Consider the following 16,870-nt stretch of genomic DNA (forward strand, 5'->3'; position numbering starts at 1 on the left):
ATAAATCACATCTTTATTTTTACAAAACCAGGGAAAAATATTGGTACAGTGACATAAGTGTGTAAATCCAACTGTACTGGCTGATTTTTTGTGTCAACGTGACATAAGGTAGAGTTATCACAGAGAAAGGAGCCTCCATTGAGAAAATTCCTCCATGAGATCCAACTGTAAGGTGTTTTCTCAAGTAGTGATTGATGAGGAAGGACTCATTGTGAGTGGGACCATCCCTGGGCTGGTAATCTTGGGTTTTATAAGAAGACAAGCTGAGCAAGCCAGGGGAAGCAAGCCAGTAAGCAGAACCTTTCATGGCCTCTGCAACAGCTTCTGCCTCCAAGTTTCTCCCCTGTGTGAGTGCCTGTCCTGACTTCCTTTGGTGATGAACAGCAATGTGGAAGTGCAAGCTGAATAGACCCTTTCCTCCATATCTTACTTCTTAGTCAGGAATACAAACTCTGACTAAGATTCAAACACATAAAAGGCTGAGTCACGAAGATTAAGGGTTAGCCTGCGCTACATGGTAAATACAAGGATGGCCTGTGCTCTACAGCAAAATCCTGTCTTTAAAGGAAAGAGGGAAATGGGAATCCAGGTGTGGTGGTGCTGTCCTTTAATCCCAGCTGTCAGGAGGCAGAAACAGGTGGATTTCTGTGACTTCAAGGCAAGCCTGGTTTACAAAGTGAGTCCAGGAGAGGCAGGACTGGTTATACTGAAAACCCTTGTCTTGAAGAAACAAAACAAAACAAAACAACAAACAAACAAACAAACAAAACCCCCAAAACAAAACAAAACAAAACAAAAACACAAAAAAACAAAAAAAAGACCCCACAAAAAACCAACCATATAAACAAAATATCATGAAAATAGATGTATAAAAAGACAAAATGGGCAAAATGGGCAAGGCTTGTATTTTCAGGTTCTAGTTTCATTATTTTGCATTTCTAGAATAAGGGATGCCTAATATTCTGACTAGTTATATCAATGTGACACAAGTTAAGGTTATCAGAGAGAAGAGATCCTCAACTGAGAAAATGACTTCGTAAGATCAGGCTGTAGGCAAGCTTGTAGGACTTTTTCTTGATTAGTGATTTATGGGTCATTTATGGGGCAGGGGCTAGCTCATTGTGGGTGAAGCCAACCCTGGGCTGGTGGTCTTGGGTTCTATTACAAAGCAGGCTGAGCAAGCTATGGGGACCAAGCCAGTAAGTGACACCACTCTGTGGCCTCTGCATCAGATCCTGTCTCCAGGTTCCTGCCCTGTGTAAGCTCCTGACTCCACTACTTTTGATGATGAACTGTGTGTGATGCAAACCTTTCTTCTCCAAGATGCCTTTGGCCACTGTGTGTCATCATAGCAATAGTACCTCTAACAAGACACTCAGATATCTGATGAAGTATATGTTATATTAATAAAATGTAAGTATTTGTCAGTGCATGTGCTTCTGGAGGTGATAATAATTGAACGAGTAGAGTAAATATGGAAGAAGACTCTCAATGATTTGGGCAGTCAACATTCTTCCTTGGAAGAGCTTTAATGGGCAGCGATAAGATGTTGTCAAAGTGCTTGTCTTGAGATACTCATCTACTCAATCCATCCATCCATTCAAACCCCTTAGACACTGGTAGACTGGTCCAGACTTAGACATTTGGCTGCTCAGGTGTTTGGTTGTAGATTGTACCACTGACTTCCCCAGGCTTTGAAACCACCGGTAGTAACAGAAGCCAGCCAATTGTAATGTAGAGTTGTATAAATCTATATAAGCATGAATGTTTTGCTTTTCTGGAAGATGCTAATTAATACAGCCATAGCATACAATCAGATTAGAAACAGCAGTTGAATGAGCCAGATATTTACATCTGTACACATAAGAATTACCAAATTTGCGCCACTATCTGATATTTGCATATCAGAGACACAGTATGCAGTGATTAGAGGACCATTATTAAAGCAGCTAGCATTTCTCCAGTAGATAGAAGAAAGAAAGATCTACACAGTTTTGAAAAGTATTCTATGACCAATGGGTTATATTTCTCCTTTCCCATAAATTGTGTCACTTATTACTGATTAAGGTTAAAATTGTACACTTATATAAAATAAATATATAGAAGTCATGTGGATAATCTAACTTATTGGCTCCATCTTTTTCTGCCTTTCAATTATGAACACAGTAGGTTTTCAATAATAGGGGAAAGATTTAAGGTATTAAGTTTCAAACATTTCTGCTTTCCGGTGAAGGAAAGAAATATAAAAGATGAAACATTTCCACTCATAATCATTTCCTCTGTGGTGAAAATCACAGCTGACGTTGTAAGATGAGATCTTCATCTGATAGAGGGGATGGGTGTCTTTTTTGAGGTATTGTTTCTTTGACTTTTTTTCAGAGCATGGTTCCCTGGATCTGTGAATTTAATTACATGCCTGTAAAAACTCATTCAGTACACTTTCTGAATTTGAGCTAGTTTCTTTTAAGACAATTTTTAGAATGTCCCTCATGTTGGAATGTGTCTTCTAGTCTGACCCTTTTCAGAAACCACAGTTTTAGAGGAATATAATAATGTAACATTCATACTACAAAGCTAGCACAATAATTGGTATTAATTAAAGTAACTGCAGCTGTTTTCATGGTTTCAACTCTTTCCATGTATAAAGATCTCGCGAGCTTTAGATGCCCATGCAGTTGTATGGATTTTATAGACGTAACTTGTGTATGTGGCTTATATATAACTGTATCATGTTATTTCTATTACATGTATCTTATCCATAAGATCTCCTATGATGTTATACATATGACTGAAGTACATCACTGTTGACCCTGGTGCATTGAATACTATTATTTTGTACAATTAAAGCATTCAAACTTCAGTAACATCTTCTACGTGTCAATTAGATGAAGAGAAGGTTACGCCACCTTGTTGTTCTGTGCTTTGTTGGCTTTCTCAGCAAGCCACATGACTTCTGTTTACATCAGTTCCCAGTGCCAAACAGCCTGACCTATCACTAGATAATCATAATAAGTTTTTTTGCTTCTAGAAGCATCATGGTTGGCTTATCCATGACAACCATGAAAGAGTGCCATCCTTGCAGAAGACAGTCATCCAGTTTGCATTATGTTATTAGAACTCTGACTATCAAAGGAGTGGCCCTGATCTCCAGGTAAGTGTGAAATGCTATGTGGCTTGCACAGCAGGCTCAATGTAAGTGTCATGTACAAACATTTCCTCATCGCTGGACATAAACTATATCATTAATTTCTCCAGTTGGACATAAAAGTTTATGAGGTGCTCAATAAAGTAATCTACTTTTAACAGAATAATTTGATATTGCTATTTTCCATGTACAATCCAACATTTTGATGGTTTTTATTTGTCACCTACTTAGATATAAAAACAGTTTCTGCATAATAAATTAAAGGTTTTAAAATCTAAAGAGTTACATATTTTTAATGTTGATTTTGAAACTGCAACCTTACATGTACATAATCTATATGTTTTAAATATATCTTATTACTATACACACTGTTATTCATACTCCAACACAAATAATCTACAGAATTCAAATTTCAGCGACACCTTATCTTATAAAACAGTGCCAGCTATGTTTTACCATTTTTACAAAAATACAATAAACCTGCTAAAATTTTTTTCTCTATGAAGTGGTCCTTGCTACCACATTGTGAAATACATACCTTCATGTTACTTTTTCTGAAACATGGCAAACCCCTATATATGGTACACACGTTCATTCAGATCAAAGAGAAGCTTTGAAAGAACGGATATCAAGGAACAGTGATTGCATTTGCCATGGTCCAGGAGACCAGAGGCACATGCCTGCTTTGGCATTTGAAGTTCAACCCCCAACCGTTAATTTGTTTTGAAAACTGTTTCACATTTTAACTTGATTCCCCATCTATGGTGTAGCCTCAAGTCTCGATCATAATGGTACAAATACAACCCATACAAAGAAAAAATTTTAAAAAAGAAAGACCTCATAAATAAACAAACTGAAAAATAGGCCACACGCAGCAGGTTTCTAGGAGCAGGTGCCATGGTACAGAACAAGCACTGAGCCTCACTGAGACTCTCAGACAGCTCTGCGTAGACTGAATCTCTAGGCTCTCAACCAGACACAGTTCCTCTCAGCTCTGTGTGCAGTGAGCTGTGTTGGTAGCTTGGGATGGCTATGGTGGCAATCCTTAAAAAAAACAAAACAAAAACAACTGTTACCAACCAGGTATTTTTTAAAACATAAGTAAGCCCCTGCTCATACAGTCTTAGATTACTAAATCTGTACCATTTATAATGCAGGAGACTTAAAAGTGAATTTGTAACTAAGTACAGATAACTCTCGAAAGATCAGGAGATGAAGAAAGCAGACTCTTGCACAGTAGAAGCCTTCCATGTAACTTTTGAATGCCCTGACATCATAATTGATAATAGCATGCTGTACACTAGACAGATTACCATAGAAATAACAGCTTATTAGTGCATACTGTGTGTGGAGCACATTACAAATAGTGAGAAATATCTGAGGACCATAAAACGATATCCTACTTTGTCTGCTACTTCTGGTTTCTAGATGAGATTTTTCTGGTTTGGACGCATCTTGATCGGACTCTTGCTCCAGGCCTGTTCCCACAGGTCACACTTGCCTCACAGAGTTCAATTCCAACACTCCATTCACATAAAAGAACCAAACAAAGAAACCGAAGAACATCAAGGATAGCAATAACAACAAAACTGGTGTGACAGAGCGCTTGTCAACCTAGCACAGCAAAGGCAGAGACAGCCTAGCCTAATGCATAAATTTCCAGTGCCAATGAGAGACTGGTTTATAAACAAGGTGAGCAGCCCCTGCGGCTTCGGAAGAGCATAGTAGAAGCCTGGACTCCCACACATGTGTCTACAACACACACACACACACACACACACACACACACACACACACACACACACACACACACACGTGCGCACAAGCTTTCATACATTACATGCAAATTTGATTTTATGTGTAGATGTGATGTGTTGGGACTCATAAGTCCTATTACAAAACATGATATATAGTTCAGTGTTCTCCCAGAAGGGTGAACCAGAGAATAAATTACTTTGAAAATATAAAGCCTAAAGGAATATTATCCAAAATACTCTCAATTAATGTCCAGGAAACACTGGAGGGGAAGTCTGTGGTTTAATTAAGGTTCCTCATTTCAAGTTCAAGCGCACGTTTTATCCTAATGGAAATTTTTCTGCAGTTCTGTCGACAAACACAAACTTTGCCTTTTCGGTATTTGTAGTCAGGAAGAGTTACCCTCGGCTATTCCAAAGTAAAGAACTAAGTCAAAGGTAACATTCTCCTTTCATACGAGAGTCATGGGGAGCTCCTGTATGTGAAGGTTGCCTGACTAGTCATCAGTCCCCCAAACCATTGTTTCTTGTCTACACTTAATATCCTTTCTTTGATCTAGGAGTCCGCAGGTTGGCCAGCACACTCTGCAGAGCCAGAGAGTAAGTGAGCGACACTCACCATTTATCTCTGTGCTTCATGTTCTTCTGCTTTATGTTTGTTTATTTTGCTTTTGTTGTTTAAGCTTTCCTTCAAAAACATATTTAATTTTTTTCAGTTACATCCAGTGTGTCTGCACGCATGCACACACACACACACACACACACACACACACACACACACACACACAAGAGTTAAAGAGTGCTGACTTATAAAACAAATATTCCACTGTACACATCTCAGTTTGGTTCTTTCTACCTCAGTTCTCTGCTTCTCTTTCCCCTCAGTGCAGCAAGACAATCGGGGTATCTCCCTCACTATACCAAGACGACCCAGGTATTTCCCTTTCTCATTTTCCCTGACTTCCCCGGCTTCTTCCCTTTAATGCCCCCTTTCTCCTGTCTCCTGGGCCTCTTTTCAGTCTCCTGTACAGTAACCACCAGTGTTTACTCCCACAGGAACGCACATATTTAATATTCAGATACTAGAATTTGGATGTAAGATATCTCAGGCAGAATTCATATTTCTGAGTCCGGGCTGCCTCCCTACAAAATTCCTATATTTTCCTACAAAATTGATACTTTTATTTTATTTATTTTATTTATTCTTTTTTAAGATTAGTTTTAAAATTTATATGTGGATGTTTTTTCATATTTCTTTTTCAGGTACTCAAATAGCCAAACAAAGAGAGACAGATCCTCTGGAACCGGAGTTACAGGTGATTGTGAGCTCAGAGATTTGGGTGTTGGGAAGGAACACAGAGGTGGCAGAACTCTGGAAGGGGACAAGAGCCCTGTGGCGAAGCCACCTGTGGCACCCTACCACAGTTTTCTTTCTGACTGCATGAAATCTTGCATTTTCATTACACATTGATTTGTTGGCAGACAGACTGATTCCATTTCCTTGTTATTGACAGGAGAGCTGTAATAAACACGCTGCAGTCAGAGCTGACAATGCCCAGCATCACTCTGTGAGAGCAGAGCCCTTACTCACTGTTGTTGGTCAGGACATGAAATGGAGCATATCAAAGCAATGCTGAGGCACCCACAAACAATTAAATACAATACAAAACAAAACAAAACAAAACAAAACAAAACAAAACAAAACGAGCCCCCTTCCCCAAATAGTTCTAATGTATGACTCAGCCAGCATACGCCTGGTCATGTGCCAAAGACTCTACATTCTACCAGGACTCATCCATGCTGTTGCTGCCCCTTTATGCTCTTTTAACAATCTATTTAAAAAGTTACAGCGCCGCATTCTTGATTGCTGAGTGGTCAGGGCACCTTTTAACCTTCTGCATTATAATGCATACATCCATATCCATTTAAAAATTACTGTAAAATTTATCACAAATTTTAGAAAAAGTTTTTGAAGAGAGAAAGAGAACTCTCTATTGGTTTATATTTTGTCATTTGTTAATTGTTTTTAATATATATTTACATTTAATTTAGCAAAGCCTTACTCCAAGTCGAATGGTTTGTCTCCGGAATAAATCGAGTTGTCTTTGCTCCACTGAAATCACCATACATGAATCCCAGTGAATTTAAAACCACTTGTTATGAAATGCATTCAGGTAAGAACCCATGGCATCATTCGTGACTTATTTGCAAGTGTGTGAAAGGAATTCTCATTGTCATTCATTCAGTCCCACGGTTTTGAGGCTGCTTTTGGTCTGATTGCTTTTAAGACGTCATCAGACTCTAAGAACGTTAACGAATTACAGGGCTTTCAGGCTTTCAGCACGCTGGTTTATTTGCTTAGATCAAAATAGATTTTAAACTTAATTTGGCTTCACAATTAAACTAATATGTAACTCTAAGAGACTTCAACTACTCTATCAGAGTGTTCAATGTAAAAACTATGTTAAATACATGTACCTGATGAATCTCTGAGTGCCCTGTGCTTTCACAACAAATGATATCATGGCATGCTTCTATTCCCTCTCTTCCAGGAACAAACAAAAAACAATTGTATTTAAACATTTCTCACCCAGTTTTATGTAGAGGATAATTTCTGAACATTACTAAAGTCATGTGTTCCAAGATTTCTATTTCAAACTGATTAATAGATTATCTAGTAGGTAGGTCTGAATCATATTGATTTTAATTAATTTAACATGAAAACATTGCCTGCTTCTTACCATTTCTGTAAATGTTAAGTATGGCTATTCATATTCACATCCTTTCTCTTATGACTTAGGGTGCCTTAAAATAAGCAGTAGGGAATAATTTTCTTAAATAATTTAATTTGTTTCATTCAGCTTCATCCGAAGCAAATTCCTAAGTCCCTTTCGAATAAAGTTGTCTACTTAGGCTTATTTTGGAATTATAGAAAATTGCAGATGGGAACAAATTAAAAAAGAAGATTAAGAGATTAAAGGAGGATGGATCTGGGGGGGGGGGTGTGGAGACACGAAGGCCTTAATGCAGAGTGATGGTAACAGCATGGTTCAGGGATAAGAACCTGAAAACTCATCACTCTCTCTCAGGGCATCATTTCCAAGTACAACAGAAAGAGACCATCTGTAATTACAGCATACCCTAAAATATGCGCACTGAGTAGTTTACATAATGGAGGGTGTGAGATGCCAATGCACTTCCGGTTTTCCTTCCTAATTTTTACTGAAACACCACCAGGCTATTACCTAAGGGTTGATCCTTTCCTGGAAGAGGAATCAACCTGATTATTGGTCATATCTCCAAGGCAAATTGCATTCAGTCTTATCTGACCACAGTCTCTTTTCATTAAGCGTAATCATAAATATTAACAACGGGAAACAATATTAAATATTTTATATGGAAAACTATATTAAATATTTTATACACAGCACTTAAAGATTGCCGTCAGTATGAGTAACATCATTATGTGATGCCAAGAACCAACTTAGTTGAAAGCAATGCATACAAAAGTCATTTTAAACTGAATATAATATAAAATACCACGATCTTCAGAGAATGGATAAGTAAAATCTGATAAATCTCAAAGTGGTCACTAATTCTTGAGATTCTAGGTAATTCTCAATGATAATTATAAACACTCAGAGCAACCTTATAGATTTATTGTTATCTTCTGGTTTTTAGAACTAAAAGTAATTCTGCTCTCGGGGCTACCGTATTATTAAATCTCCTAGGACATTTCCAAGTACTAAGACAAATGCAAAATTACTTTGCTTATAATACATGGGAGTAGGTAAGATGACTTAATGGGCAACGGCTTTTGTCAAGAAACCTGATGGCCTGAGTTCTGTTTTTAGAACTCACATGGTAGAAAGAGAGCCAACTGTCATAAGGTGTTCTCTGACCTTCACATATGTCAGAGTGTCCCTTAGAGAGCCGGTTTGTATACATTGATTAAATATTTTTATTCCTCCTATTTATGATGTCTGAAATCAAATTGATTTTAAACTGTCTCCCTGGTCCAGACTGTGATGTGGAATGGAGACAGTCGGCTGTATTGCTGGCAGGGATCTTCTCACTGGAATTGTAAACCCAAGCTAGAACAGCGCGCAGTGGGTGTTGAATGGTGACATCAGTGTAACGTGGTACATGAACATTGTTGATGGAGGTAGATGCTGTGACCTTCAGCATGTGTGACAAATATATCACCCTTCCCTCCGATTCAGACAAGATTTCTAGAGAAATATCCCAGAAGCTAAGATCCATGTCTAAACGCAGGACTGAAGGGATAGAGCAATGTCCAAAAAGCTAAGATCCCTGTCTTGTGTGTAGATGCTCTGAGTTCAGTTTCTAGAATCGACATCGGGTAGCTTACAACCATGTATAACTCCAGATACAGGGTGTACTGGTGCCTCTCTGTGTACTTGGACACACACACACACACACACACACACACACACACACACACACACACACACACAAACACAAAGACATGCACACAATTAAAAATAGAAAACAAATTCTTTAAAAAAGGAATAGAGGTCTCACTACTGACAGATATTTGTATTAAAAAAAAGATAAAAAGCTGACCTTTATATTATATCTACTGAGCTTTATATCTTTGTTCACAGTTTAAAACCATAGTTCACAGAGGTAAATTAGTGTATATTCCTGATACATACTAATGACTTTTGTTTTATATTTTTTATTATTATGTATTTTCCTCAATTACATTTAGAATGCTATCCCAAAAGTCCCCCACACCCTCCCCCCGCACTCCCCTACCCACCCATTCCCATTTTTTGGCCCTGGAGTTCCCCTGTACTGGGGCATATAAAGTTTGCCTGTCCAATGGGCCTCTCTTTCCAGTGATGGCCGACTAGGGCATCTTTTTATGGGACAAGAATCTAGGAGGTCTGTAGACTCACTAGTGAACAAGGCATGCCTTTATTCTCAAAGCAGTTTGTCAATCAAGTACAGACAATACATTTTCTAGGCAGACATGCCCCGATACTTATTGAATATTTTAATTTGATTTAAGCATATACTAATGAGTTTTTGAAAAATCACGATAAAAGGAACAAAATAGCAAAATTTAAATGTCTTAGAGTCTCACAAATGTGAGGATGAATAACTAGTGATGTTTTTACATGTCTGTCGGTAAAATAGACCAGATCACACAATCCATTAATGACAGTGAATCTTCCATTGTCTTCAGTTACAATTCCCAATTATACTGAGAAGTGAGCATTGTGCTCCAAAGCAAACATCTGTAGGAATATTATTAAAGTCTGAGCACAAATCTCCACTAACAACACCTTGTGATGCTCCTTCGTGATCTATGATCTCTGTCAAAATCTGAGATAACACAGAATCATTCCACACCATGTGGAAACACGGAGTGGCTCTACCAAAGAGATAATTCATCTGTAGGTTTAAAGATGATGAGAAAATTTTAATTTTGTTTAAAAGCAGCAATCAGGACCAATTGGCTGCAGAGCGTGAAAGTCCTCCTGTTCTCCAGTGTTTTAAGCTTTTTCTTGGCTGCTCCTTCCTGAAGATAAAAGACATATTTGCAATGCATTCAAATTCTTCTTCTTCTAATGATTCAGGCAATTCGCTTAAAGGTTTGTTATTCTGTTCTCTATAGTCTAACTGTTCTTTCTCTAACAGTGTCACAGAAGTCTCATTTGTCAGGTAAGTAAGTAAAATGAATTCAAGTTAATGATTGGGATAGGGGGAGAGTAGGTAGGAAAAGAAACCCTTAGGGCATCTTAGGAGGAGCAGGCTTTGCACTCCACCCTTCCCCTCCCCTCCCACTGCCATTCTTCTTTCTTATTGTTGCTCTGGAACTTCTTTGTTTTCCATCAAAATCTGCCACATTAAATAATGAGTCATAGAGAAAGATATAATTAATTCTATCTCTTGCATTTAAGTGTTGATGATGGTTTGTGAATTTGATTGATGTAGAACATTTTACAAATTAATCAGTGGCCACATCCTGTTGAGAACGCTTTTCTTTCACACGCTATCATAAAACGAAACTTCAAAAGCAACAAAATGAAAGGACTGTGTTTGTTACACAACACAGAGGAAGCACTTTCCTCGCTTGTCAAAAAGCAACATGTGATTGAATCACTGTTACAAGGTCAACTTCTCCCCAGCGGCCCAAATCAGTTCTGATAGGAAGAGCTGAGAACAGACAAGATTAAGCCGGGATGGCTGCTTTAGGGATGAGATGCTTTTAAATCAGTGTCCACAAATCCTCCCCAAACACAGCTGCCAGGGCCCAGACTCCACTGGCATCAGGGGCTCACTCTAAACTCAAATGTACCTCATTAAGTATTTCTCTTTAAAGCAATCATAGACTCTCCACAGTCTGGGCAGAAGGGTTTTAAGGGTTTTAATGATCTCTTTCTAAAAAGTTCTTTGATGTCCAGGAGTCTCTTTAAATAAAATCATTTAAAATTAATTGGAAGTGAAATTTACTAAAGGCAAATGTTCACACAAATCAATTAGCTCAGGTTTGATATCAAAAGCCAAATCCACAGTTTTCAAATGCAATGTAAATTTTGAAAATTATATGTCTCTTTTCCTTCTGTGAAATAAAATATTTGGAACACCAGCATAAACCAGTATGGTATAATTAGACTGAGAATCTCAAATGGAAAGGGTTCTTGCAACCTTGTATTTACTGATATGTAACATGCAACTTGTAAATTCCCTTCCAAATGATGTTGGTTGATAAGGTTCTCATTCTTGAAGTGGAAATGGACATCAAGAGTGAGCAAAAGGGATTTGTGGCACCCTGGGATTGTGGAGCCTGTGGCACACTCAGATAAGGGACACTGTAGAGTCTTTAGTCTGCATCTGGGATGTCGAAGGGAAGCCTTGTAGGTATAGGTTTGCAAATTTCAATAAGTTTTCTTTACCAATACAAGCATTATAAGATGTAGATCTATTAATTTTCATTTTGTGGGCATGAGTCATTTGCTTGTATGTATATAGGTGCTCCACCTGCATATCTGGCCCCCTAATAGGAAAAGAAATTCCCCAAAACTGGAATTGAGCCATGGCTAGGCACCAAACTTGGGTTCCCTAAAACAGCAGCAATTACTCTTAAACCTCTGAGCTATCTCTTCATTCCCAAAGATGTATTGGCTAAAGAGTTACAGTAGGGGCATAGAATCATATGCTGGTCTAGTGGAGTTTTACCTGCCTTTTTTTCTTTTTTTGTCATTAACCAGGCCTCCCTTGTAACTGTGTCTACTGTGCGAATTTCTTTCTTCCTTTGGACAGTTATCATTCTCAGGTGCTGGCAATTTTGAAAGCTTTGTGGCCACATATTCTGTTCCAGGAATGTTGTAATACTATTGTTTTAAATAGGTGTTCCTATGATTTCTCAATCCTTCTGCCATCCTAGATAGTATTAGACACATGGTCTAGACAACACTTATCCAAAATTAACAGGTGGTAAAGAATATATTTATGTGACTGACTGCACATTGAAATACTTGTGGTATAGCTAGAAAATAATCAGACCACTATCTCAATATCATCCAGTATGAATGGACTAAATACTCAGGTCAGAAGCGAGGGCATCCTTGAGCTAGATTGAACAGGTATGAGTGAAAAATTTGGGAATTCAAGGGTCCACATTGGAATAAGAGGTTTAGTGGGAGCATCAGCCCTTTTATGTGTGATGATGGAAAAAGTAGCCCTGACCTCCAGCAATTGGATGATGACTGCCAGATAATTATACACTTACTTATGTGTTAAATGAGTGAGTGTAACAATACTGTTACATTTCAGTACGATACTAGATGGAAAGATGATGTTACCTCCACAAATAAAGTCAAATTCTTGGTGAACTTTTTGTGGTTGTTGTTTTGCTTGTTATTGATCACTTTTTATTATCAAAGATAATGTCAGACAGTGAAAGCCGGAAAATAACCAAAAGTGAAAAGGACTTTTTCTATAATGGCAGTGTGTCCCGATTCTGAACTTAGTGGAGAACACATTATTGTCCCAGCCAGAGTCCAAGAGGACCATGAAGCTCCTGCAGAGACACTCACAGGCCCCATGCACATGAAGAGTTGGGCTTCACTCAAAGCAGGCAGTGTCTCAGCAGTGCGCACATATTCCTAGTGCAGAAGGAAATCAGAATCAGAGCCCCCAGAAAAAAGGAGCTGGCAAAATGGACTTCACCGAAACTTCCAGTATTCCTTATTGCAACTGTCCTCGTTCAGCCACCGCTTGCTGGTTAGGGAGCCACATTCCACAAAAAGAAAGCAAAGAAGCCAATTTGAAATCTTGAAATACTTTGAATAGGATTTTTTTTTTTGAGTACCATGGTTTTGTTTTTCCTCCCCCTAAACAAACATGATACATACAATTATTATCTTAGGAAAAAAAGAAGATCATTTTTCAATTGTTGGCAACCGTAGCCATAATTTTGCTAAACATGTTTGTTTAATAACTTGGCTTCATAAACTCTAAACCATAAAGTACCTTCTTTAGAAATGTCTGACAAGGACCCCTGCCCCACACTAAGGCTCAAGCCAAAGTATAGTGAGCCTGAGACAACCCCACCACAGACAGAGCAAAGCATTCCTGAAATGACACCCATATACCCAGAGGCCCCAGGACCTGCGAGGATGAACAAGTAAGTTGTAGAAAGAAAAGTAGAAATGTGTGTGAACAATGATGAGAGGCAGAACTGGAGACTAGAGGGTAGTGAGGAACAGCTTGATGTGAGTAGCCCGAAATGTCGTCATGTGAGGCCCTGAGCCCGTCCTAGTCTGCTCCTTAGCTGAACACCAAGTCTGGGTCTGTAGCTCTGCAGTAGTGGGGTGTCTTCCCACAAAGGCCATGGGTAATCCCTGGTTGGGCTTTTAACTGGGGCCACATCAATGTCTGAAGTCTGGCCCAGCCCCACACTGGCTGCAACACTGGAGAGCTGGCCACACCCCTCACATGAGTATCATGGCAGAGCTGTCCCTGAGGGACATGAGGACAGGAGAGTTGCTCCTGCTTCACACCTGCTGCAGCATCCAGGAGAGAAGAACATACTCTTCACCTTGGCAGCACAGTAGAGCTGGCCCTGGTGGCACTGCTGGCCCCATCCTAGCCTGGGCAGTGCTAGGGACCTAGCCCAGGTGACATGGGTGTGGGAGAGCTGACTCTATGTCATGGGCATGGGACAGCTGTCAGTCTAACCAACTCAGCTACCACCCAGAACCAGATCCAGGCTTTGAGTTGGCTCACTCCAACATCTACCCCATCCACTCTATGAACTGCTGGAGCACATGAAGGGACTGCAGATCCAAAGCTATAAGATCCCCACAATGCTGGCTAACAATGGGATATCCAAGAGGAGTCCCAGTGAGCATCTCCTACTGATAGTGTAGCAGAAGCCAGATGCCTTGAAGCAGACCCATGAATCATTACAATAATTATTTGCAAGAAAATCTGTTTGGGAAAAGGGGTATATGGTGCAACACACTGTGAGTGACACACATGACACACTGCAGCTTCCAAGGAAGGATTTGTTTGTTGGTTGGTTTATTAGTTTTCTTTGGAGTAGGGGTGAAGGTTGCAAGGGCAGAGAGCCATTATGGAAGGATGAGAAGATGAGTGGGATTGAGGTCCAAGGTATGAAATTCACAAAGAATCAATAATAAGGTTGTTGTTGTTGTTTTGTTTTGTTTTAAAATTTCACAAAGAATTAAATAATAAGGTTGTTATTTAAAGGCTGACAAAATTCTAGATTTTGAAGTTGGGTTAGGGAACAGAAAATATAATTTTAGTATCACACTCTCTCCTAAGTGTGTTTTCTCTCTCTCTTTCAATTTAGCTGTGCGGTGGCACTCATCGTTACTTCTTCTTTTATTTTAAGTATATGAGTGTTTTGTCTGGATGTATGCCTGTGGCCTATGTGTATTCCTGGTGCCCACAGAAGCCAGAAGAGGGTGTTGGATCCCCTAAAACTGGAGTTACAGAAGATTGTGAACCATCATGTAGATTCTGAGAATTGAACCTGGGCCCTCTGCAAGAGCAGGTAGTGCTCTTAACTGCTGAGCCATTTCTTTAGCCACATGAACCCAGGACTTCATTTATGACTGATGAGTACTCTGCCAAACTAACCCACATTCTTATCTCTTGTTCTCTTCTTTAAATATTCTTTAGTAGGGTTTAAAAATTTATGACAAAAAATGTACAAAATATTTTATATTTTATTTTATTTTATGTATAAGGGTATTTTGCCTGTATGTATGCCTGTGTACCACTTGCAATTTTTTGTGCATCTGGAAGCCAGAGAGAGTGGACATCATCTAAAACTGGAGTTACAGTTGGTTGTGAGCTGCTGTGGGTATTGGGAATCCAACCCCAGTATTCCTCTGGAATAGCAATCAGTACTCTTAAGAGCTGAGCCATATTTCCAGTCCCCCAAAAATAATTTTTAAAGTAAAAGATCTTTTGAATCTTGTAACATTAGGTCATAGGAATACTAGCATGTTTTAAGATAATAATAGGATATGGTATGTTCGGACAGAGGTATATTAGGATATAGGTCTATTATTCTCTCTTAAGTTATTTTTATTTATATTTGTGCCAGCTCAGAAATAATATACTATTCTTAATGTTTATTTAATACATTTACTTATGTTCTACCTTAGTTATTTATAAGTGTGTGTATGACACACAACCCTGATGAACCTCATTTGATTTACAAAGTTAATCTTGATAGCATTCCAATCTTCCATTCTTTGATTGTGGAGTGTAAATACTACATATTCTTTAAGGATGCTGTAACACTCCATTAGTGATTTCAAAAAGGTCACTGTGCAGATAGTATCCTTTGAAATGTTGAACCGAACATGATCTCTCTCTAGATTTGTTAGCAAAAGGGGTCCTATGTATACCTCCAAATAAGCCAGATTACTACCAAGGATATTGGTAGCTCTCCAAAACCTGACAGTAAGGCCGCATTGCTGAAAGCAACACCTAAATAACTCTTTCAGCAGAACAATGGTGTCTATATAGGGCCCTGACCCATATAGGCTAATGTCTTTAATACAGAAAACTAATCTGCATGCTACCAAAGGACAAAGGTAAGCAGAAACACAGCTAAAAAAAAATCTCTTACTTATAAGAGTTGCCTGAATTCAACATATGGTGGTACAATAATGGTAAAAATCACTTGTGTGTATAACCAGCCAATACCTGCCTTGTACTAAGGCTCACTTCAAGGAATGGAACTCCTACCTAATGCTCTTGGGGAGATGAAGAACCTGAGACCAGAGACATATGGGAATACCAAATACTACTCTTCTACTGAAGGACTGTAGGAAGAAAATGACACCTAATGATATTCTGCTATACACATATAGATTCATGTCTTGACCATCATGGCTGACCATCATCAGAGACGCTTCCTACAGCAGATGAGAACAAACACAGAGACCCACAGCCAGACAATATGTCGAGAGAGAGAGAGAGAGAGACCTTGGAACACTCATCTGTAAATGGGACGTCTCAATCCAATCCTTCCCTTCGGGGATCAGGGAACTCTGTGGAAGAGGAGGCTGGATAAGGGTGAGAGCCACAGGGGGTGGGAGGGACTAGAGAATCGAAGCTTACTAGTTTCATCAGGGCTGGAGCACACGTGAACTTACAGAGATGGAGGCAGCCTGCACAGGGCATGCACAGGTCTGCACCTGTGAAGAGATGGGGGAACATGCTACCATCTCTAATCCAGAAGCAGTCTTCAATTAACAAACACTTGCAAAGAAAAACTAAATTTGATCCAAGGAAGTCTCACTAGGGAACCAAACCACTCTTAAGGGTAGAGAATGAGTTCAACAGCATCTTTAGGGGTTCTTGGTCTCATAATTTTAAGTAAAGCACCTTCTCCCACCTTACAGGTCCTTTGTGTATACATTAAAGCTTCTAGATTGGGGTTTTATGGGAT

The 16,870-nt window shown here is 39.1% G+C and overlaps 1 long non-coding RNA gene across 2 annotated transcripts in view; it reads right to left on the reverse strand.

The window, feature by feature from the left end:
- Window positions 1–3,590: 3,590 nt before the first annotated feature.
- The window catches only part of Gm33255, a 29,072-nt gene continuing 15,792 nt past the window's right edge, over window positions 3,591–16,870 (reverse strand). For both annotated transcript variants that reach the window (XR_876221.2, XR_876220.2), the window contains exon 3: window positions 3,591–4,189. This is a non-coding gene — a long non-coding RNA (predicted gene, 33255). The remainder of the gene's footprint in view (window positions 4,190–16,870) is intronic.

The sequence above is a fragment of the Mus musculus genome, chromosome 16 (assembly GCF_000001635.26).
Source record: "Mus musculus strain C57BL/6J chromosome 16, GRCm38.p6 C57BL/6J".
NCBI classification, from domain to species: Eukaryota; Metazoa; Chordata; class Mammalia; order Rodentia; family Muridae; genus Mus; species Mus musculus.